The following is a 23,392-nucleotide window of genomic DNA, read 5'->3' as shown; positions in this document are numbered from 1 at the left end:
CCTCACCATGAAAGGGCGTATTGCTTTGGAGGCTGGTAGCCAGTTAACTTGTCACCTGATCTTCATGTGCAAAAGGCCTTTATTCCAATGGTCTGTGAGATCTGAAATCACAAAACCAAAAATACCCAACTGCTGGACTCACTGAGCAGCTAATTATATTTCTAGAAAGTTCACTTCTCCTCACCTGTTTATTTGAGCACCATGTATTCTCAAGCCTAAAAACCCTCCAAAATTTAGCTCAAAGGAAATCACATACCCAACAATCTTAAGAAATAAACCTTGAGTAGTTAACAATGAGTAACATCGGCAATTTTTCAAGGACCATTCTAAAAACTTGAGGAGACTACTCCCAAGAGAGCACAGCAGTATTACCACGCACTATTATGTGCATCAGCTTTGATATATTCTGATTAAGAAGGACAAAGGGCAAACAAGGGCATAAAAAAACCAATGTAAATTTTTGTCATTATTCTTTTTCTAGAAATAAAGAAATACCTAGATCTAAAGCAGAAATAAAGTAGCCAAAATTGAACTAGTCAAATCCATATCTAAGGGTGTGGTTGGGTGGAAAAGCATATTTTAACCATTCCCAAGTGATGGCAAAGGGTACATGGGATTAGGAGCAACAGGTAGGAAAGTAAACCATTTATGAATTTGCTGATAACTGCTTATTTAAACTTAATGCGTAAAGCTAGAGATCTTATTTAGAAAACGGTCATTATAATTTATGTTTTAAAACTTTCAACACCAAGTTAACAATATAACTTTAGAAGAGAGTTTGCTTGAAAACACTGGGGTAATGAGTGGTGTCTGTTAATTTTATTAGCTGAAATTAACATATGACCATACAGTGAGAAGACACTTAACACTTTGGTACTTTCAATTCTAAGAAATAGTTAAGAAGATGTCTAGAAGATTAACAAATTCAGTTTAGCTTGGGCCAGCGCTGATTCTTAGGACAGCACTTAACCAACAGGGTGCTTCCAAATTACTTCCTGTTTCATTCAGACTTTTACTGGCGAACTGTCACCCTGCTCCTGACCCCATTCAACTTAGTTCACTGTGAAGAGATCAGCGGATTACCGTGCTAGGTAGTGTAGCTGTACGCCATATTGTGTTTTTCGCTATGTTTATAGTTTATGCGTGTGCTCAGCATATGTTTGTGCAAGTGTGTTTATCAATATAACTTTTAGAAAATTCCTGCCTCCTGCCTCTTCAGCATCCTTAAAAAGGAGAACAGCTTCGGAAGGGTTGGTGGTGGTGGTGGTGCGGGGTGGGTGGTGGGAGAAGACCAGAAAGCCACACGGACAGTAACGCATTAAAAGAGAGCGCATTTCTTTTAAACTTTCAAAAAGCTTCCAACCATTTTCTCTCAGCTATCAAAAAGCGTAAACATTTTTTAATGTTTCCAAAGGGGCCCAAAGGAGGAGAGAAAGAAGGAAAGGTGTGTCTTCCCTTCCCAAGCCCCCTCCTCTACGTCGTAGCAGCGAAGCAGGCGGCGGCCGGTAGCTCCGGCGTCTGGAGGGGCGTCCAGCGGCTCTGGGGCCAGGACCCCCCCCAGCCCCCCAGTTCTCTGAAGACGCTCCCGAGACCGCCAGAGCCATGGCAAGCAGGGGAGGGCGAGGAGGGAGGGGGCGGACGACAAGCGGGCGCCTCTAGCAGCTCCTGAGCCCCGGCTAGTCCCCCTCAGCTCCTCTTCTTGGAAGCGGCAGCTCCAGGTGCGGGGAGTAGAGAGAAGAAGGCAGAAGACACATTTCCAGCTGCAGGACGCCCCGCCCGCTCCCGGGATCCGAGACCCTCCCGCGCTCCCTCCCTCTGTGCCGGGTCGGGCGATGCTGCCGCCGCCGCCGCCGCCAGCGTGAGGAGGGGCGCCCGGGCGGGGGGCGCGAGGCGGGGCGCCAGGTGAAGGGGGCGCGCGCTCTGCCTGCCAACGGCCCGCGGGCTCACCACTCTAATTCGCTTCCCCAACCGCACCCCGCGCCCCTCCTTTCCAGTCCCGCCGCCCCCCACTCGAAGTGCCTCGCAGACGCCCCGTCCCCCACGGCACGCACACACCCCTCCTTCCCGCCCGCCCCACAACAAATTAGAGTTTTTGGCGTTACCTCCTCGCGCTCTTTAATCTTCTTTCCTCAACTCCTAAACTTCCCCCCGCCCCTACTTCTTCGGCAGAAGGCCCACATTGGGCGCCTCACGCCGCGAACCCTCTATATTTTTCTGCTATTGGGTTGCTTTCATGCCACTCTTGGCTTCAGTGAGCCAATAAAAAGGGGACGCCCCTCGTGAGGTTGCCGCCCATAAACAAAACACACTCTTCCTCCTCCCCTTACCTGTCCCCGCCCCCATCTGCCTCTTCCCTCATCTCTGTCACCTACGATTGGCCTAGAAGAGGCCCAATCCGCTATCGCAGACACCCATTGGGACACGGAAACTTCGCTCAGAGAATGGTTAACAGGCGATTGGTCAACAGTCTTCCCATTTCCCCACCCCGACTGCCGCACCTTCGCCCACTCTGGAGAGGTCAGTCATATCTCGTTGCTCAGTGATCCGAGAGGTGGGAGGCTATTGGTTGAGAGAGCCCGTCAGACCGGAGTAGAGTGAGCCATGATTGGTCAACACAGACCCGATCAAGTTTGGTTGTCTATCCCCCCGCCCCTCCTCTTCTTTTTCTCCACGCCCCCGCCCCCTCCCGACTGCTTTTACTTTCTACGCATTTCTATTTCCTCCTTTATTTATTTATTTGTGATAAACTTAAATGACCCGGCGACGGAGGCGGGACTCGAGGCGAGGCCCAGGATGACGAGGGACGGCCTGGGGCCAATTGCCGAGGGGGCTGCCGGCTGAGGGGCAGCGGCGGCGGCCAGTGAGAGGCAGGTGTCTGGGGTGCGCTAGGCCTGTGGAGCCGGGATGCCCCAGCGGAGGCGGCGGTTACCCGCTGTCTGGCGCGGCGTGCTCGCGGGGGGAGCCGGGGGAGGCGAGGAGGGGGTGTCGCTGTCGCAGACGGCTGAGGCGGCTGGATGGAAGCCGGAGCCAGGGCAGTGGGAGGGAAAGCGGGAGAGAGGGTCTGGCGAGGCGGCGGCGCTCAAGGCCACGCTGGGTCAGGCTTGAGTACGGCGGAGTGGGGTGCAGTTGCCAAGCCAGGAGGTCACCACAGGCCGCTGAAGCAATGCCAGTGCTCAACGGGAAAATGTGTTCGTTCAGGAGGTTTAGAAAAATACTATGTAAAACAGTTCAGAGTAAGCCGTCCTTAATATAAATGAGGATATTATCCTAACGGGAAAAGCAGATTATGTTTTTTATTACTAAACGCCTGAAGTACCAACGACCCGACCAGAGCCCACAAAATTCAATATCCTGAGGGCTAGAAGGAACAGATAAAGCAACATGGAAAATTAAATGCGGTTTAGATGCTTCAATAAAACCTTCATTCTCATCCATTTGTCATTCAACATAGCTCTCCCCAGAGCCAAATTCTTACCAAGTGCCGGTCCAGTACTCAGGCGTTGAGGGGAAAAAATGAGGCTTAAGGCCGGCAGGAAGCTCAGGGAAAATTCCTAAAAAAGATTCCTAAAAGGGCTAAGGTGAAAAAAAAAAAATCACTTTTCACTATACCCACCGCCCCAAAAAATCTGCCAAAATTAAAAGTTGCAGTATTTAGAGAACTTAGCAATAGTTTATCACCAAATAAGGGACTTTATTAAAGATAACATGCATACAAAGAGTATACTCTATATGCAATTTCAGAACAATATTTTTATAGGACATGTATTTGACGTATAGCTTTTAATAGTCGCCAAGTCCTCTAAATTTTATCCTAGGCTTCTCTGGGACATACAGCATGCTTTAAAGAAAAAAATCTTCATGATACTTGTTAAAGATGGCTAGGCAGACTTTATTCAGGATCATTGAGACAGGTAAAAATAGGACTATTGCAACTGAATTTTGCATGGGAGTGGGGAGAGGGATTTGGCTCAACTCCAAATATAGAATGAGTAAGTGGGAATTTAGCCAAGGAACAAGGTGTGGGTCAGTGGATTGAAAATTGCTAAGAAGATACATTAGGGGTAAGGGGGAGTTTTGGCTAAACAGTACTAACAGGATTCTTGCTGAAGAGAGACCAGGGAGATCAGACATTACCTTGGGGATGGTAGAAGATGAGGAACCTGATCATATATCTGGGGTAATTAGATGAGGGGTGGGAGGTGTCTTGCTAAAACTGGATTTTACAAGGAAGTGCATGGATGCCTGGCTTTGATTAGCAGTCTTTGGCAGAACCTAAGCAAAAAAAGTTGGAACTAGTGAAAAAAAAAGTACAAGGTCTTGACCTCATAAATACCATTAGATCTATCTTTTGAAGGATATATATGAGGGTCTCAGAATCCACAAAATTACTGCATCAGGTGTCAAATTTGAAGCCCAGTAAAGTGTACAAATTGCTACGGAGTCTGGAAGCAAGAACATTTTAGAATTTATGTATAAATCTTAGCTAAAATGTGATGTAGTGACTATTCCATACAGAGTAGTCAGCTTCATATGAGAAAATTCAGTAAAATGTAACAAAAGTGTTTAAATAGTTTAATTTTGTAACTTTTTCAAAGTGCAATGGCCACCCTAAGTACTACTTAAAACTCACCCTTTTCAGCAAGTTCTTAAAGCTATTACTCAATATATGAGCATGAGAGTTGTTACAATTATAGTGATAAGCCTTTAGGAAAGCAATATAAAATACTCTAATTCAATATTAGTGATCAAGTGAGGCCTTGGATGTAACTGCCACATTTAAGATTATACCAGTTCTCCTGATGTTAGAATCTAGCGTTAGAATGCTTCTGTCTGTGAGGAATGTTTCAGTCTTTGTATCTACATTACATATGTACAGACCTTGACCACAACCCCCCTCACTGAAAATATACAAACATCCAAAAATATGCAGTAAGAATTCAATAATCATGTCAAAGGGCAAAAGAGATGTTTTCCTGGTTTAGCAATTAGCAGAACTGAGAAAAAGAATACGATAAGAATGAGGTGGTCCAAAAACATATGAGGGTGATGAAGTCATGATTGATAGAAAATGAAAATAAAAATGATGCTTGCAGTAGAGAAGGATTTTATAAGGAATTTCTTTTAGTACCTAACTTGTTGCCTTCACAAGTCCTAAATAGTTTACAACCCATAAAGCTTCAAATATGTCAAAAGCGGCCAAACAAGTGTTAAATGAATTCTTCCCTTGTTGCAAGTGGGGAGGGAACCTTAGACTTTGAATGCTTTATACGTGTCACAAGTGTCAGCTTGTTTTCAGACTGAAGTCTGTGTGCTTCTTCACTATGCGATTTACTCATTCATTCAATGTATATTAAGTATGTATTCATCACACTAAAAGGATATGGTCATACAGATGAGCATTTAAAATTGCCAGAAACTTAGAAACTAAAGATAAACAAGATACGACATTTTTCTCCAGAGTTCACTTGTGTATTGGGAAAGAACTAAAGGAATTAATTACTTTGCTAAATACATACGTGGTATATACAACATGGGAATACAGAAGAGAGAATTCCTAACTCCTAAGAATTTGAGAATATTTGTAATACACTGAACATATCACTATACTGAATCCAAAAGTTAAGCAGATCAGATTGTGCTCTCAAGGGACTTTAGATTCTAATAAGGGTACTAATTATATATATACATTAAAAAAGATATTACTAGCCAAAATGAGACGAATGTTAATGGTGGAATAAATAAAGTGCTATGGAAGATCAGGAAAGATACATAATTTACATCTTGGTGAGGGGGTAGGAAATCAGGGAAATTTTAGTGGAAGAAGTGACTTGAGGTCTTTGAAGGGTGTGCTAGAGAATGTAACACCCTTCCTCAGGCACAGACGTATGAAATACACATCAGTTGATATTCTTTGCCATTTATTCAAAGGCAGGTGCTACTTTTCTATAATATACTTGCCGTTAACCTGAGCAGATAAGAGCCAGTACCAGAATATTAGAAGAAAAATGAGTCTTTCATAGTGAAATAAAATTGAGTTAAACATCAAAATGTGTTAGAACAACATGGCAATAATTAAGGTTAGACAATTACATCCAAAGCAGCTAAAGGGAGAGTTTTATAAATCCATGTGTGACCCAGATGCGATACAAGTTATTCTGGCCCTGGAAACATATAAAACTTGCCTTGAATTACCAAATCCAAAATATGGAAGAAGTCTAAAGCCCTTTGTAATATTTCACTGGATTAGCATGGGCTTGTATTTTCCTAATTTCCTGTACCCAGATATTCATGTCCATGCATGATTTCTCTTTTATACCAAGCCATTGATTTAAGTGGGAAATTCACATCAAAGCCATAAGTTTTCACCAAAACCTCACTTGCATAATGAAAATATAATGGCTAAAGAATGTTGATGTTAGGTAAAGGAGAGTCGGGGGAGGGGTGACATTGGAAGAAGAAGAAATCTATTAAATGTTGTGGTGTTAGCCCAGGATAGGCAATCCCAACAAGGGAACAAAAGAGAATCCAGAAACAAGCAAACTCATGCATAAATGGAAATTTGATAATCTTGCACATCACTCACATAGATTTTAGGGGGAAAAAGACTACTCAATGGATGATGTTAGGAAAATGGGGGATAAAATTAATTGAATCTGTGGTTTACATAGTATAGATAAAAATCAATTTCAGATTTTGTAGGGACTAGATTATGTGTTCAACCTACTAACAGGAGGTAGACACTAAAATTGGTAGTTCTGTCTGAATCACATGACTGGGTTTTGAGTGAAACAGTCCCCAAAAGGAGCATAGGATAAACAAAAACAATAAATGTTCAGCATAAGGCTCAGCGACCTCCTTGTGTCCCTAGATCTAGTTGTGCCTGGGACCAGTTGCATCCCTATCATTCTGGTACCACAAGCCCCGATGATTTTTTTTTTAATTGGTGTAGGTGGTTTGACTTCAGTTTGTGTCATTTGCAATTTGACATTTGTAAGTCTTAGTTGATGTACATTGACAGTTTTACAGTTTTATCTACATAGATCGCACAATGTTTCATTGTTACAATTGAGCATGTTTTATAGTTGATTTTCCACAATTGTAAAAAGGGATATTTTCCAATTATATTTTCTAACTGTTGTCTCCTATGTGGGAAAACTGTGTTTACATACTGACTTTGTATCTAGACATCTTGATGAGCTCTTTTATTCCTTATCATTTATCAGTTGACTCTCTTAATTTTACGTCGAAATTCATATCATCTCCTAACAATGATGGGTTTTTTTTTTCTTTTTTCAGTGTTTGTAACTGTTTTCTTATTTTGCTGACCAGTGTGACAGCAAAATGTTGAATAGTAGTTACAGTAGTGTGCATCTTTGTCTTATTTCTCCATTTTTGATGTTGCACCTTTAAGTATGTTTCTTGCTGGAAGTTCTCTTAAAGAAGTTGCTGTATTATTATGGCTTTCAAAGCATGCATTTTAAAAATCATGAATAAATATTGAATTTTATCAAATGTTTTTTTCTAAATACATCAAGTAATCATAATTTTTTTATCCTGTTAATGTATTGAATTATAATGATAGATTAACTAGTGTTGAACCACCCTCCATTCCTAGATAATTTTTTTTAAATTTATTATTATTTAATAAATGATGTGTTTAATTTACTATTTTTATTCTGGAATTTTCAGACTTTAGAGATTGATATTCATAAGTGATATGGACCTTGTTCAGCCTTCATATCCAATTTTGAGATTTTTATTAAACTAGAATTCTTAGAATTAGGTGGAAAATTTTGTCTTTTACCATGTTTTATGGCTTTTTTATTGTTTTAAAAAGGAGAGATCTTTATCTTCTTGATTCTACAGATTTTGGTCATTGTACCTTTCTACCTTTTCCCTAGTCATTTTGGTAAAATTTTCTTAGAAAGATACTCATTTCTTGTAGACTTTTAAGTTTTTTTTAAAATTTACATTAGTGTTATTTTTAATCATTTATCTTTTAAAACTTTCCACAATTAGTGTCTATCACAGCACCATATTACTGAACAGATTATTTTTTGTTTATATATTTGTTTATGTAATTGTGCTTTCAAATTATCTATTTAGTTTTTTTTTTTTAATTTTTTAGCTACGTACATCTGAATCATCTTCATGCATTTGGGGAATTTTAGCATTTTACCTTATCTATCACTGTATAGTAAACTATTCCAAAACTTATAAGACAACTACCATTTGGTTTGTTCCTTATTATGTGAGTTAGCAATCTGGGCTAGTTCTGCTGGTATTCGCACCTATGTGTTTGGGGGTTCACTCCAGATCATACAAGTTTCTAAAGTTCCCCTTGTTTCCCCTTTATGCTATTAGAGTCACTTTGTCTATGGCAAGCCTTCTTCTCAGTACATGCACAAACTCAATAGATACTCCGCAAGAAAAAGTGGTTGGAAAATTCACCTCACCTGGGAGAAGCTCTTCTCTCTCTGGTATTCTAATTCATCAACTCCCCTTTGTTTTCATAAGTTTCTGCTGTTTTTAAAAAATACAGTTTTTATAATTTATCTGATTTTTTTTTCTAGTTCAAGTAGGAGTTATGGCCTGTTATTATCTTCTACATCCTGTTTGGAGGCAGAAGTGAATGTTTTAATTTCAAATCTAGTATTTTTTAGTTCTAGAATTTCTGTTTGATTCCTTTTGAAGTTCTCTCTATGCTAAAATTTTCCACCCTTTCCTCTTATTCTAAACATATTAAACATATTTAGTATAACACATTTGAGTAAAACTCCCACACCTGTGGGCCTGCTTCTGTTGTTTTTTCTCTTTGAGTCATTCATTCCTGATTTTTAGTGTGGTTCATAATTTTTTTTGCTGAATGTTTGATATTGTGATGAACAATTATGGAGATTGAGCTTTTTCAGGGAGGCAAAGTGCAGACAGATCACTTTGATCTTTATGAAATTTGGTTTTAGTGTTTATTCAGGCAAGTCTATTTCAGGCAAATTTATTTCCATAGGTATAGCCTTTCCAGGATCTCAAATGAAACTCTTGGTGTTTACAGGTTTTCCTTTATTTTAGCAAACTCTGAACTTCATCCTTTGTCTCCCAAGCAAGAAATTTGTGCTCAACCCTAGACTCGTAGCTACTGTTTTGTTACTCTGTACATATATAGCTTAAAAGTTTACAAACTCTTCAAGGGGAAATCAAATACAGAGTTTTGGACTTAGTTCTCTGTCCCTCCTTCCTCTGAAATTTTGCCCCTTAAGTTTCACTTTAACAGAGTCAAACCCTGTCTTCTCTTCCCTGTTCTCAGTGAGCCTGTCTTTTCTACTCAGATTCTTTCCCCTTAATTTGTGAATTAGAAATACCTCAGGGAAAGGGCCAGATTGACTTTACAGCTCTCCTTGTTGTGCTTCCCTTCTCTCAGAAAGCATAGTCTCTCCAACCTTGTCTGTATCAGTTGTCTTCAAACAAATATTTTATATATTTATATTTTATTCAGGTTTTTTAGATGTTTCTGACACAGAATTAGTCTAATATGAGCTACTCCAGTGTAACTGGAATTCCTATGAATGAATATAAATCACTTCACCAACTTAAGCATACAAAACCAGGTCACAAATCTTTTAATATTCAAATTAAATATTCCTAACCATCATGCAATAGAATGAGTATGAATTTTATCTAAACTCAGAATATCCCAATGATAAGTCTAAGATTTTCAGAGATGCTTACTAAGTCCAGTGGGTCATATTCATTTATTGTATCATGACCAGAATATATGATTTATTCACTAGGGAGGGTTTCTATTGGTGCCTTTGCTTCCATCCAGTGTTGCTTTGAAAACTGATAGGTCTCTGTTGATGGTGAATAGTGTTTTAGTGTCTGATACATATGTCACTACAGTTAGTCCCACCCTGACTTCTATTGTGTGGAAACCCCTTTCCCTGTATAGTATCATTATAGACTCACAAGCCAGGGCTTCATAGCTTTTAGTGACTTTGTTTTGGAAATCTTTCAGAAAGAGAGACAGAGAGACAGAGTGAGAAGGAGTTTTCCTTGGCACGGTGGTGGCATCAGAAGGATTTCTTGCTTCAGCCTTATGCTGGGCCAGAACAAGCCCTTTCCTGCAAGCTTTGTGTCCTAATTCTCAAGTAAGGATGGAATTATTTCACTCATTGTACTAAGGTCAGCTCCAAATTCTGTCACTGGATAAATCACATTTTGGCTAAGGAAAAAATTATGATGATACCAAAGAGCAATCATTTAAATGTGATTTCCCTAGCAAGGTTCTCCCTATTTGAGGCTCTGTTGTTCAATGAATGCCTCAGTGTTCACATGAGGACCACTCTTAATGTTAAAAAATGTTCACAGACCAGGTTTACATTACTAGAGAAGATGTATTAGTTTCCTATTGTGTTGAAACAAATGGTCACAAACTTAGTGGCTTAAAACAACACAAATTTATTGTCATACTGTTCTGGACATCAGAAGTCCAATATCAAGCTCAGTGGACTAAAATCAAGATGTTGCAGGACTGTGTTTCTTCTCTGGAGGTTCTAGGGGAGAATCCATTTTCTTGCCTTTTCTAGTTTCTAGAAGATGCCTGCATTCCTTGGCTTGTGGCCCCATCCTTCATCTTCAAACCCTGTAGCACAGCGTTTCTAATAGCTCTATCTCTACTTCTGTTTAACTTCTTTTTCTAACTTTAACCCTCTTCTGAGGATCCTTATAATTATATTGGGTTACCTGGATAATCCAGAATAATCTCCTCATCTCAATAGCCTGAATCACATCTGCAAAATCCCTTTTGCTATGTAACATATTCAAAGGTTCTGCAGATTAAAAATTGACATCTTTGGAGGCAGGGGTCAATTATTCATCCTACCACAGAAAGCTTCTTGCCACTGTCATCTTTATACTCTCTAGAAGGCCCAAGGAATATATGGCTCTCATGTTAAGCTGAACTTAATATTCTAGATAGTACCCCTCCATGTCTTAACAACAATCCTTGAGTTGGTCTTTCTTTTATATAATTCTGTAACCCAAGGATTAAACTGCTGAATTTCTATAGCTCAAGAATTTCTGGACTATTTCCTAATGTATAGACTTTCAGAGGGTTAGGGTGGATTAGGCAGAGATGGCAAGGAGGGTTTCTACATTGCTAATTGTTTTTTTAGAGAACAGGTTTAAAATCTGTTCTTTTAAGACCTTTTGAAATTATGCAACAGGCTTCAGTTTGGCAATAGCTCAGTTTATCAAAGATGAATTACATATCTTTCACAGGCCAGTGGAAAATGCAATGGCGTCTAATCAAGAATCACAGCCAGGAAGCTAGACTCAGAAGAAAGGCCGTGAACTCAACCAACTTTCTTCTTTCTCTCCTTCCACAGATCCAGTAAGCCCATTCTCTAACAGAGAGTTGTTTTACTTTTTGTCTATTTGTACTTGGCAGAGAGGAACAGAAGGACCTTTGGTGACCTGTTTTTACTTGAAGAATATGATTTTACATCATGACAGAGGTCTCTAACTTCGTGAACCCTGTCAAAAGTGGATCATGCCTCTAGGTAAAGAAATACTAAAGGTCATCACCTGCTAGAGAAAAGCATAAAAGACATTTGAGAGATTAGTTTCTTTTTTTCATATTGTGTACCCCTCAACTGTCTGTGCTGAAAATTAGTATGCCTTGTATTAAATCTCCAGAGATTTGCTTAAAACCTCTTCTAGTAACTCCAATGTTTCTTTAACATCTTAGTTAGAATTTTGATGTTCCAGATTTATGAAATGCACCTAAATGAATGATACTCTAAATTCCAAGGACATTTTAAATTTCAACACATGTTGCCTTGCTGAGATTCAAATTTAAACAGCTATCCTCATAAAAATCATTGGAAAGTACAGAAGCCACAGGGGGAAATAACAATAAACTTTTAAGTTTGAACCGGTATTTTGAAGAAAAAAAGTATGATGCCTGTTTTCAGCACCTTTTAAAGATATATAGTACATTTGGTTGTTTAAGAATATACAAGTATATTACGTTTGACTTGATTTTCTTGGCCTATTTAGAGATCATAAACTCCCCAGAAATGTTAGGCTTTTTATCCTGTTTTTAAACAAGTCATCATGAAAAATGTTTTCCTTACCTTCTAATTTTACCATTTCCTTCAAGCCTTCATAGACTATGCACTGCAAGTAATATTCAAAATTGTGACAGTACTGCCATTCGAATGAAAATTTTTTTTTGATCCATACACATCTGTCATTATGGCCAGTTCTGATAAGCTCACTGTGGGGCAGAAGTCTGGTTTTGGAGCCAAGAGCTTTAAAATTGTTCAAGGATTTTATTGAAAGACAGATACTGTTGAAAACACATAGGAACTAAACTCTTGAAATAGGTGGCTGTATTTTCAGAAAATTGGGATGATTTAGATTTGGAGGACAGACAGGAGTGATTCCTTTTAAATGAAAGATCCAGAAGCATATAATCACAACCCTTGCTAGTTCTTCTATTTCCTGTCACTCCTCAGGCATTTTAGTGCTTCCCATATCAGCAGTGTAAGAGAGGTGGTACATATGTCTGAGGTAAACTTGAGTTCTTTCCTAGAGGAACAGAAGACCAAGGGAAAGGGAAGGAAAACCATTAGATCTTGTTTCCTGATTCTCATTTTGAACACCCTGACTTACTTTAATCTGTACGTAGTGAATCAGTGCTTGCTTTCCTTGTTGTCTGTATTACCTACCCTTCAAATTCAGAGATAATATAAAATTTGAATTTGGTAGGAATGCAAAGCACAAGTGTTGAAAATTATCACATTGCATTGTTATTTGCATTTATATATAATGATTTAAATATAATTTGTACATGGCTTAAATATTGTAGGAAAAGCATTTTTCTTATTCTCCCTCATGGCTAATAGAACTTTGAACTCCAAACATTCAGTTATTTATGTATTGAGCATATGTTTATTGAGAACATCCTAATTTTACTAAATACTGCATATATAAATACAAATTATTCAGGGTCCCTACTGTCACTAATCTCACAGTCTACTGAAAGAAACATGAAAATTCTATTACAATCTAATAAGTGTCATGGTGGAGATATGTTTTAATACCTAACATTTACTGAATACTTACTATGTGCCTCGGGACTATATGTACTATTAGTTGATTTTTCTAATAGCTTTATGAGATAAGTACAATTATTATCTCCACTAATACAAATGATGAGTTGAAGCTTAGCAAAGGTAAAAGCATAGTGAATTCAGAAAGTGTCAAATAGTTTACTGTGACTGACGTCTGTGTTATAGTTGAGGTATATTTTATTGTGGGATATAATTGATTCTTGAGATTTTTCTTTTTTTGATAGACTGGTTGAAATATCATCTAATACAGTTGTTCACTCTTTCAATTTCTATTTTAACCATCAAACTTACGGCCTGCTTGTTTGACTTCCCTGATATTCAGCCTATTTGTCAGGGCCTAAGGGTGATGGGGGTGGAAAAACTCTTAGAAAGAAGGGGCCAAAACTCCTCTGACAATAATAGATTCGTGGGAGAAAAGTCCAGAAGAGGAACCCCCCACCATAAAGAAAGCACTCAGAGAGGAGATTTCCAGAATGATAACTACAGAGAGAATGAAACCATGGGGATGTCAGACCTCTTGTGTCATACTGGAAGTTTCAGCTCTTAGCACTGAGCCATCAGTGCTTGTGGCTTTGATCCACATAATCTTTCTTCATTCATGGTAGTGTTGGAGAGAGAGGGAGCCTTAAGCCTCCTTTGGAAATTGGAATGTAAGATTAGATAATAATCATCCAGTGGGGGCATATAGAATGCCGTCTCACTCTGGATGGACGCAGTGTAGGGTCGTGGCTCTGCAGCAAGCCTGGCGCCCCCACATTCCAGCTGCAGCCTCATGTCTCTCATCTGGAAAATGGGCTCATCAGCACTTCCTCCCTCCCGGCTCTTGGGAGGGAAAGAGCCCCCAACAGAGAGGAGGTGGCCGCACATACTCGCTCTCATCAATGGGCACCTAACCAGTTTTGAGAGGATGATGAAATTAAATATATTGAAATGCTTCTTGAACTTTTTTTTTTTGGTAATTTTCAATCATTACTATTCTTTAAAGCAACAAATTGGTTATTTTGCCTGAATAGTAAAATTAAGATTTTCTGATCAATGGCTATGTTATATTCAACTTACTTCTGAACTATCATGATATTTGCTTTATTTCTGTTTTGTTTTGTTTCCAAATCCGATTCTTGTGATGGTCATATCATTGGAGAAATAATCCAGTTTTGGAGGCACTAAATTATACAGAACAGAAACACTACTGAATTAGTCACAAGTCTGCATTTGCAAGTAGCAGAAACCCAACTCAAATTAATTTAAATAAGAAAGTATACTATATTAGCTTACATATGCAGAATGTACCTCTTTGCCATTGCCAGCAATCAGTTTCTCCTGCTGTTTCCTGGCTTTGTTTTTCTTCACTTAGGCTTTATTCTCTGGTAGGCTATCTCCATATAATGGCAAAGATAACAATGAGAACTTTAGGCATACGTGATCTTCAGCACACACTGGTTTAAATAATAAGTATACTGGCTCACATAACAGATAGATGTTCAGATGTCGTGCAGTTTTGGATGTAGTTTGATCAAACTCTCTGGGATTCTCTTAGCCCTTCTTTATGTGTCAGCTTTATAGTGGTCCTAGGCCTCACAGATGCATACAACATCATCAGAGTAAGAGAACAAATCCTTCCCTCAATTTTTGGATAGAAGTTCTGAATTTTATTCTGTTGGGACCAACTGAAGTCATCACTCATTATGGAACCAATGTCTAGTTTGGACAGAAGTTCTAAATTTTATTCTGTGAGGACCAACTAAAGTCATCACTCATTATGGAACCAATGTCTAGTTTGGACAGAAGTTCTAAATTTTATTCTGTGAGGACCAACTAAAGTCATCACTCATTATGGAACCAATGTCTAGACCAAGAGATTTAGAAACTCTCCTGGTTGGCTTATACTAATCAGGACCTACTCCCAGGGTTGTATCAGTCCAACATAAACCAAATGCCTGTTACATAATTGGTGACAAATGAGATGGATACTGGAAAAAGCAATACCCACACCCAGCAGAAATCCTGGGAAGTTTCCCATTGGGAAAGTTCCTTTGACTGACATAAGCCTCATACTCATCTAGGTACCCCCAAGACTAAAGGTGAAAAATGAGTGGGTCTCCATTAGGCAGAGAGGAATTTTGGGAGCAGGCCAAATAAAAGCTGTGTACTATCACATCTCTAATTGTTCTATTTTATATTCTGGATGGAAAGTAGTCTTGTCTACTGCCATGGACACACAAACTAGAAAAATTACATTTTAGAATCCTTGAACACTAACAGCTGAATTTTTATTTAGAATATGAAAAGATTAGATAACGTTTTCCAACGGGAGGAAAAAATTGAGATTTATAGCAGTAGCATTTCTTATGTAGAAAGAAGCAATATCTGTTTTTCTGGAAACGAAAACTGCAAGGGAATAAATCATGTTTTACGAGAAATTGATAGAAGAAGACAATTTCTCCCAGTCATTTTATAAAATGTAAGAATTACCATGGTTTTCAAAGAAATGCGTTGGTGGCTGATGTAGGAACTTAATTCCAATGAAAGCACACATAGCTTAATCTTTGGCATCAGGAAGAATATTTATGCAAGTTTTTTTCTTTTTCTTAATTAGAAAAATACATAGTACCAGTAATTTGATCCTGAATACATTTTTTAAAAATATTATTGCCATTCTTGCATCTTTATTGGGTATTTTTAAAGTTGAAGCTTTAAAAATTTGTTGAAGTTTCAGATTCAAGTATAGACTTCCAAGGAAGGATCAAAGTTATGAGATGTAATTTAAGAATATTGCTAAATGAAATACTTCCACAGTAACCTACCTTTGATATATCTTTTCTATTAAAGATTAATAGTTTGAAATGTCAAAACATCACAGACGAGAAAAACTTACGCCTTGTAGAGTTACTCTGTGTACTTATATATAATGAACCTCTAGTGGGCTGTCAGAATGTAGTGTAGAGATGAAGGCTGAGAGATAATACCCCACCTCCCCTGCTTCTGTGGCCCAAGGTGGCTGTGGTTCGTGGTGGGGCCATCGAACAGCTGACAGTACATACGGCTGATATTTTCTGGCCCACCTTCATCTCTCACTCTGCCACTCCATAGTGTTTTTTCATCAGTATGATTTTTATTTGTGTAGAGAACTGAGAGATGAAAAGTTTTGCCAGCAGGCATTTGGTGCTATGAATACACAGTAGTAGTTTAAGAAGGTTACTGGTTGAGTCTCTATCTCCAGTGGAGGTAAATTAAATGCAGGAGAAGACAATAAATTAGATAAAGGGTTCTGTTCTTTCTGCTGTCTGGGAAGAAGTCTTATAGGACATCCTACATCTGAAAAAAAGAATTCAACTGTCATTGAAAATAGCATATAATAAATACATTTGGGATCATTTTAAAATTAGTTTTGAAAGAATATTGGAATTGGATGTCACTCCAATTTAACGTGTTCTACCTGGGGATCCCAGCTTGTGGGAACATTGTGCTAGCTCCTTTGGGAAGATACATGATCCGTCTGCCTTCAAAGAGCCGATGGTCTCAGTAGGACAGACGTGTACCTTTTAGCAAAAGACACAAGAGAGCATATAATAAATGGATAGTGTCCTAGTCAAGTTATTTTCATAGAGACTCACTGGGGATTTTCATTAGAATTTATGTGCTAACAAGAGAGATTAGATTTCATGAAGCTCCAGGATAAAAATCCATGCAGTGTCAACATAAGAAGATAAGTACTGGAGACCTGTCCTCGATTCAAGCAGCTGTTGCAGTGTCCTGCACAAGTGTTCTACCATTAGTGTGATGTGACTGTTGGGTGTATTTTTTTTTCTCTGTCTTCCTCTCTACCCTCTGTCTTCCAGAATTCAAGTTCAAATTCATGAGACAGAATCTGTTTGCTAATTATTCAAACCTCATTTAGCCTGAGTTTTTTTGCCCAGCAATGGCCAATGGGTAGATAAACTGTGGGCGTTGGGGAGGAAGAGTGATTTGTGATGAAACTGCTCCCCTGGGCTGCCTCTTCCACCTGGCCTTGTGAGTGTGTGGCAAGGGGCACTGTAACCAGCATGCAAATAGCAGCAAGTGTATTGGTAGTAAACGCTCTGGGAGATCAAAGAAGGAAGTACTTAATATGGAATTGTTAGTCTAATGGGACTTCATGGCAAAGAAGGATTTGAACTGTGTCCTGAATGTTGAGCAAGGATCTAGTTGTAGACAGTAGGAAGGGAGGGATTCTAATACAGAAGTGTTGTGCTGCCTGCATAATAGCTACAAAACTCAGAGTAACTGGGACACATCGTTAATACAACTTTTAAAAATTTGACTGTAAGCCCAAAAACACTTACAGCATTTAATTAGTCAGATTAAGGACTAATTTTCTAGTTGTGGAGGTGAAGCCAGGAGCAGTGAGCAGTTTTTTTTTTTCCCCTACTAATTGAGTGGGTCTTTATGCAGAGATGTGATCTCAAAGTTGAGATAAGCATATGCTGACTTTATTGCCATCTTCACGTGAACTAAGAAGGGAAGAAAGGGGATAATTCCTAGCAGAGACAAACAGAAAGTACAGTTTCTTACCACTCCAGGAAAAGCACAGATCAGTGTCCTTTGCTTTCCTATCCTCTTTTAGAAACCATATTTGCCAGCAGGTTTGTATTTGCCTATAAGTTTAGTCTAAGCACCTATATAGAAACTATTCTATTTATATCCCTGATGCAAAATTTTCAGGACAAGAATTGATTTGTGTCCACCCCAGAGCAAATCTATTGTGGCCAGGAGATAGGTCACATTTTAGAAATGAGGCATCTCTCTCCTCAAGCTTATAGTTGATGAGGTTGAGGAGGGCAGTTATTTGCAAAAGGGGTGCTGAGTAGATGCAACAAATAGTGTTCATTTCAATGGTCTTTTTTCACACCAAGGAAATATCAACCGCCCTTCTCATATGGGGCTTAATTTCAATTTTCCTTCCTTCAGAATCTGAACTGCTAATGTGAATAACTCCAGGTCTCTAGAATTTAATACTGAAGAAAGTTTGAAAGGGAGCCTAGACTGTAATTCTGGTTGGTCCTCCACATTTGTGAGGATTGTAGAATTGTAGAATCCCCCAAGCACCATAAAGAATATACTTGCTCGTTCAAGGAAACTTTCAGTGACCTCTGGTATATATTGGAAATTGGGCAAGATTCTGTACCATTCTTGGCATATCTTCAAGGGAGGCATGACTTCTAGTAAGAGAGTAGGGACCTGATATATGTATATATTCCCATTCTTTGTTGGTCCTTATGGCTTGTCAGAAAAAAAAAAAAACTGTCGTCTCTTATAGAGGAAAGTAACTAAAACCAAACATTAAAGCCCCATGGGAACCTTTTGTTCTTCAGCTGTGGGTCTCCTTTCTCATATCTGTTTTGAGATCACATAAGAATAATAATGATAAAAATAGTCAACACTCACTGAATACTTACTATGTGCCAGACACCTTCTAAGCCAATGCTGGGCAAAATATTATGGCCCAGGTCAGATCCAGCTGGCTACAGGTTTTTTGGAAAATAGCCACTTCTATTTGTTTACACATTATGGCTGCTTTTGCCCTACAACAACAGAGCTGAGAAGTTGCAAGAGGGATCCTATGATCCACAAAGCCTAAAATATTTACTATCTGACCCTTTGCAGAAATTTTGCTGACCCCCTGTTTAAGCATATAATATGTATCTAATACAACTGTCACAACAATCTCATAAGGTAGGTACTATTTTCTTCGTTGCTATTTTACAGATAAGAAAACTGAGCCATAGAAAGATTTGAAAAAACCTCCCCCAGTGTCACACAGCTAAGGAGCGTTAGATAACTAGACTTGTCTTACATTTTCAGAATTTTGAAATGTTAGTCAGAAAAAAAAAGTACATCAAGATCCTGATAATAATAGCTACCATTAATAAAGAACATATATGAGTGCTGAGGTTAATTGTGTTCAGTGGTTCTCAACCAGGAGTGATTTTGACCCCTGGGGGACATTTGGTAGTGTTTGGAGATGTTTTTGGTTGTCACACTAGAGAGGGGAATGCTACTAGCATCTAGTGAGTAGAGGCCAGGATGCTGCAGAACATCCTACAATACACAGGACAGCCCCCACAACGTATAATCACCTGGCCCCAAGTGTCGATAATGCCACTGTTGAGGATCCTTGATGTGATCTAGTCATTATAATATAAGTTAGACCTTTCTGAGCTATAATAAACAGTGACTCATTTAGTTTACCTCAGTTAATTAACGTTTAAGTATACATAGGGAACATAGAAATATTAGAAGTGGAGGTAGTGTCTGTGGCTAAAGAGAGAGACCTTGAGAACTGGGAGATCCATCAGAGTCCAGAGTACTTCTAGTAGAAGCAGAAGTCTATTGCTTGCAACTCCAGTGTTCTATAGAGGGGACTCAACTACTCCCTCTCTCAGCTATTGCTATTTCCATGGTGACTACTGGTGCTAATTAATGGATTCTCCTTGTCTATATTCTTTTCTGCTACTTGCTTCCTTTTACTCACAGCTTCTGTATTAATTTCCTATTGCTGCTGTAACAAAGTTAGCACAAACTTAGTGGCCTAAAATAAATTTATTCTTTTACAGTTCTAAAAGTCAGAAGTCCAAAATCAGTCTTAGTGGGCTAAAATCGAGGTACTGGCCGGCTCCTTTGCGAGGCTCTGAGGGAAGAATCCATTTCCAAGCCTTTTCAGCTTCTAGTGGCTGCCTGTATTTCTTCCATCCTCAAAGCACATCATTCAGATCTCTGCTTCTGTCATTACATTGCCTTCTCTCTGACTCTGACTTCTGAATCCTTCTTTGTAAGGACCATTATGATAGCATCAGTTCCACCTGGATAATCCAGGGTAACCCTTCCCATCTCAAAATCCTTCACTTAATCACATCTGTAAAGTCCCTTTTGCCATATAAGGTATTCTTCGTTCCCAGGGATTGGAATGTGGATATCTTTGGGGGCCACTATTCAACCTACCACAGCCTTCAAAACCTGATGCCTTCCACTCATTTCCTTTACTCTCTGTATCACTCAATTTCGGTCTGTTCAGTTGTTCATGTCCCTCTGTGTATGTTTTAAACTTCCCCCAAGAAAATATCTTGTTGAATCAGCTAGTTACCATCCCACAAAGTTTTCTTATTGGTTAGAACTCTTGTTTTAAGCTATCTCATAAGTTGATAGACACAATAGATGGTTGCTCTTGGCTCAGCTGCTAATTTCTAAGTGATGTAAAGATAGTGAGATCCTGGGATTCACAGCAAGGTAATTTGTGGCTAAGGAAAAGCTTGTAGTTGTGTAGTAAATTGCATTAATGACTCCAGTTCTTTATGGGTCCCTATATCTGCTGTTTGTCATGAGACTTCACATTCTTCCTGCTGAAGAGACAGAATGTTTTCTCATTGTTTGATTTTGGACTTGGCCATGTACATTATTTTAGCCAGTAGAATGAGGCAGAAGTGGCAGTATGCCAGTCTGAACCTAGGTCAAGAGGAATTGCATGTTTTTTCTATCTTTGTGCCCTTACACCATTGCGGCAGAAGAACAGGCCTGGCCAGCTTGCTGGACCCAGGAAAAGAATGAGAGACATGCAGAGCATAAGTGCCCCAAATGGGTCACTCCCATCAGCCAACTTCTAGTCAACCCACTGATGCATGAGCCAAATAAATGCTACTGAGATTTAGAGGTTCTTTTTCATTCAGCTAGAGCTGACACAGTCAAATTTCTTTAAAATAAGTCTGTAGATGTAGTAGCTTTAACGAGCATACAGTTGTGGGCATCACAGGCACTAGAGGTAAGTTTGTTATAAGAGAAGTTAATTTTTTCTCTTTCTAAATTGGTAAATATGTTAGAAACAGTAAACTATGATATAGTCCAGGACAAACTCTACTATTAATTCTTTAAAAACCTTTTAATTTATGAGTAGGCTATGGCAATCTGGGCAAATACATGAAGACTCATATCGGTATGAATCAGTCAAACATCAAATTCTTTGTGTATTCTACTGACCGCACAAGTAATTTTATTTGAAAATGTTAAACTTATGATAGTGCGGAAAGGTCTTCATTCTTAAGATGTTAATTCTGAAAATTTTAGGCTTTAAGAACCAATTTTGACATTTATGAAACAGATAATGTTTCTTGCTCCTTTTTATATTGCTTTTGTATGTAGGACAGTATACCACTATAGAAATGTCTCTTCTTCAGACATATAAATAACAACAAATACTACTATAGTAACCACCTTGAAATGAGTTTTTAATTGGTTTGATGACTATAGTAGCAATTCTCAAAATATGCTAGCTCTGTTTACTTTAATTTTATTCAGCATATGGGCATAGGAAAGCATTAGCATTTTCCAATTCCAAGGACGAATGTGTTTAATGTTAAAATAACTCAGAACAGTTTTATGTTTTTCATCACGAAGTTCAAGCAAGAAATATAAATACAAAAACTTGGGTCTGCTGCTATTTTTTTATATAAATTTGGTCAAGCTGTCAAGGATATGATTATAGAGAGCTTGTGGATCAACTATTTGGGCTTCCTTTAACCATCAACTCAACTAACACATGTTACCATATTATTTTCACCAATAAGCCAGTTATTTGAAAACATTCATACTGTATAGGTATGTTTTTAACCTCAATTTTATCCATCATCAATTCTGAATACCCTTTTCATGCAGAGTAGAAGTTGTATGATTGGTGCCATACCTGGTAGCAGAATATAAGAAAATGACAGGTGTTCGGGTTTGAGTCTCAGTCCACACAACCAGCTTGCAGTAAATATAACTTTAATCTCTTATTTTTCAACTGAACTTAATTTCAAGTTTGAGACCTTATTCTGCTGAGTGGTGGAAACTCAGTCATTTTGGGGTTACACCTCTGATCTTCCAGTGTTGAGTCCAACATCCATGGGACTTATAAGATGCCAAGTGGGAATAGAGGGAGAATTTGGCATAGGTTATCATCTATCAGTTCTGGCATCTTCAGGAATAGCTTTCTTCTCATCTGATCTTTAGTTGCCTATCAGCACAGAATACTTCTGAGTTTTTATTTTTCCTGATGATAAAATTCCTTCAGATGTTCTCCAAAAACTTGTTGAAAACTATTTTCAAAGCCAAACAGAGCAGAAACTTACATAGCTTATCTCTTCTCCACTCAGTCTTCAGGGAATATTTCCTTAGGCAGGGGCTACCATAGCCATGGAAGTGTATCTGTGGCTTCTTGTAGAAGGTCAAGCAACCTTTTCCCTGTGCTTTTTTGCTTCTACCCAGCAACCCTAGTTTGACTCAAGCTGTGCTGTGTATAAGGGACAAGCTGCCACAAGCTGGTGAGCTCTGTCCCTTGACTATTCTTTGGAATGTCACACCCTGCTGTGGTTTGGTCTTGGGTAGGGCTTTTGCTCTGCACATTCACAGAGATGCATACAGATGTCTTGCAATTGTATTTTTTTTGTGCATGTGATTCTATGAGGGGTTTGGGGAAAGAGAGCATGAATGAGACAAGGGGTTGATGCAGGAGATGGGGGATAAACAGATACTTTTCTAATATGATAGGGATATGATGATTCTGATCGCTGAGCTTAAAAAACATATTACAAAATTTGTAGTATGACCTTAATTGTGTAAAAATATGCATTAGAAATACAATAATTATGTCAAGATGAAAGAAGTGTTTGCCTCTGAGTAAAGGGTGCTTCTTTTCCCACCTTCTCAAACTAATATCAGCACATTTTCAGCCCATGATCCTCTGCAGGATATATTTTCTATAACATCATCCTCAAATACAAAATATCACATCACTATAATAGATGATGATAATTGAACCAGATAAGTCACAATACAGTCTCACTGCCCACCCAAGTTTTTTCCCTGCCAAATGATTTCTCCAGGAAATCTTGTAATGCTCATGTTAAGAAAAAGTCTATTTTAGCTCTTTTTAAATGTTACAAAAGCAAGGCAGCAGAAATGGTGAAATACAGCTTTTAGTAGGGGTTCTTGAGTAAAGTGTGGTTCTGAAACTAGCAGCATCAGCATCACCAGGAAACTTGTTAGAAACAGAGATTCTTGAGCCCCTCCAGAGACCTGCCTAATCAGAAACTAGAGCTGAGGCCTAGCAGTCTGTGCTTTAACAAGCCTTGCAGGTGATTCTGATGCCCAAGTGTGAGAGCCACTGGTCTGAAGCAGGGGTGGGCAAACTGTGGCCCAGAGGCCAAATCTGCCCACCTACTGTATATAACATTATTGGAAGACAGCCT

At 38.8% G+C, this 23,392-nt stretch overlaps 2 protein-coding genes and 1 long non-coding RNA gene across 13 annotated transcripts in view; 1 reads left to right on the top strand and 2 right to left on the bottom strand.

Annotated features, from left to right (window-relative positions):
• The window catches only part of ZBTB20 (zinc finger and BTB domain containing 20), a 730,245-nt gene extending 727,696 nt beyond the window's left edge, over positions 1-2,549 (bottom strand). For 8 of the 11 annotated variants that reach the window (XM_072964854.1, XM_072964836.1, XM_072964861.1 and 5 more), the window contains exons 1-2: positions 2,103-2,149; positions 7-101 (exon numbers count right to left, since the gene is read on the bottom strand). The gene's annotated coding sequence lies outside the window, so the exon portion shown is untranslated. Of the gene's footprint in view, positions 1-6; positions 181-2,102; positions 2,165-2,498 lie in introns of those variants that run through there. The other 3 variants (XM_072964827.1, XM_031681015.2, XM_072964823.1) reach the window with 3 other exon arrangements.
• Positions 2,327-23,392, top strand: part of GAP43 (growth associated protein 43) — a 457,292-nt gene continuing 436,226 nt past the window's right edge. Inside the window, exons 1-2 of the mRNA XM_072964925.1 lie at positions 2,327-2,517; positions 11,278-11,389. The gene's annotated coding sequence lies outside the window, so the exon portion shown is untranslated. The remainder of the gene's footprint in view (positions 2,518-11,277; positions 11,390-23,392) is intronic.
• LOC140698121 (uncharacterized) lies at positions 12,313-13,754 on the bottom strand. The gene is made up of 2 exons (XR_012075634.1): positions 13,651-13,754; positions 12,313-12,591 (listed from the first exon to the last, which is right to left on the bottom strand). It is a non-coding gene; the product is annotated as an uncharacterized lncRNA (long non-coding RNA).

Source organism: Vicugna pacos, chromosome 1 (assembly GCF_048564905.1).
Source record: "Vicugna pacos chromosome 1, VicPac4, whole genome shotgun sequence".
NCBI lineage: Eukaryota > Metazoa > Chordata > Mammalia > Artiodactyla > Camelidae > Vicugna > Vicugna pacos.
Note: the sequence above shows the minus strand (reverse complement) of the source record. Positions and strands in the feature narration are given on the sequence as shown.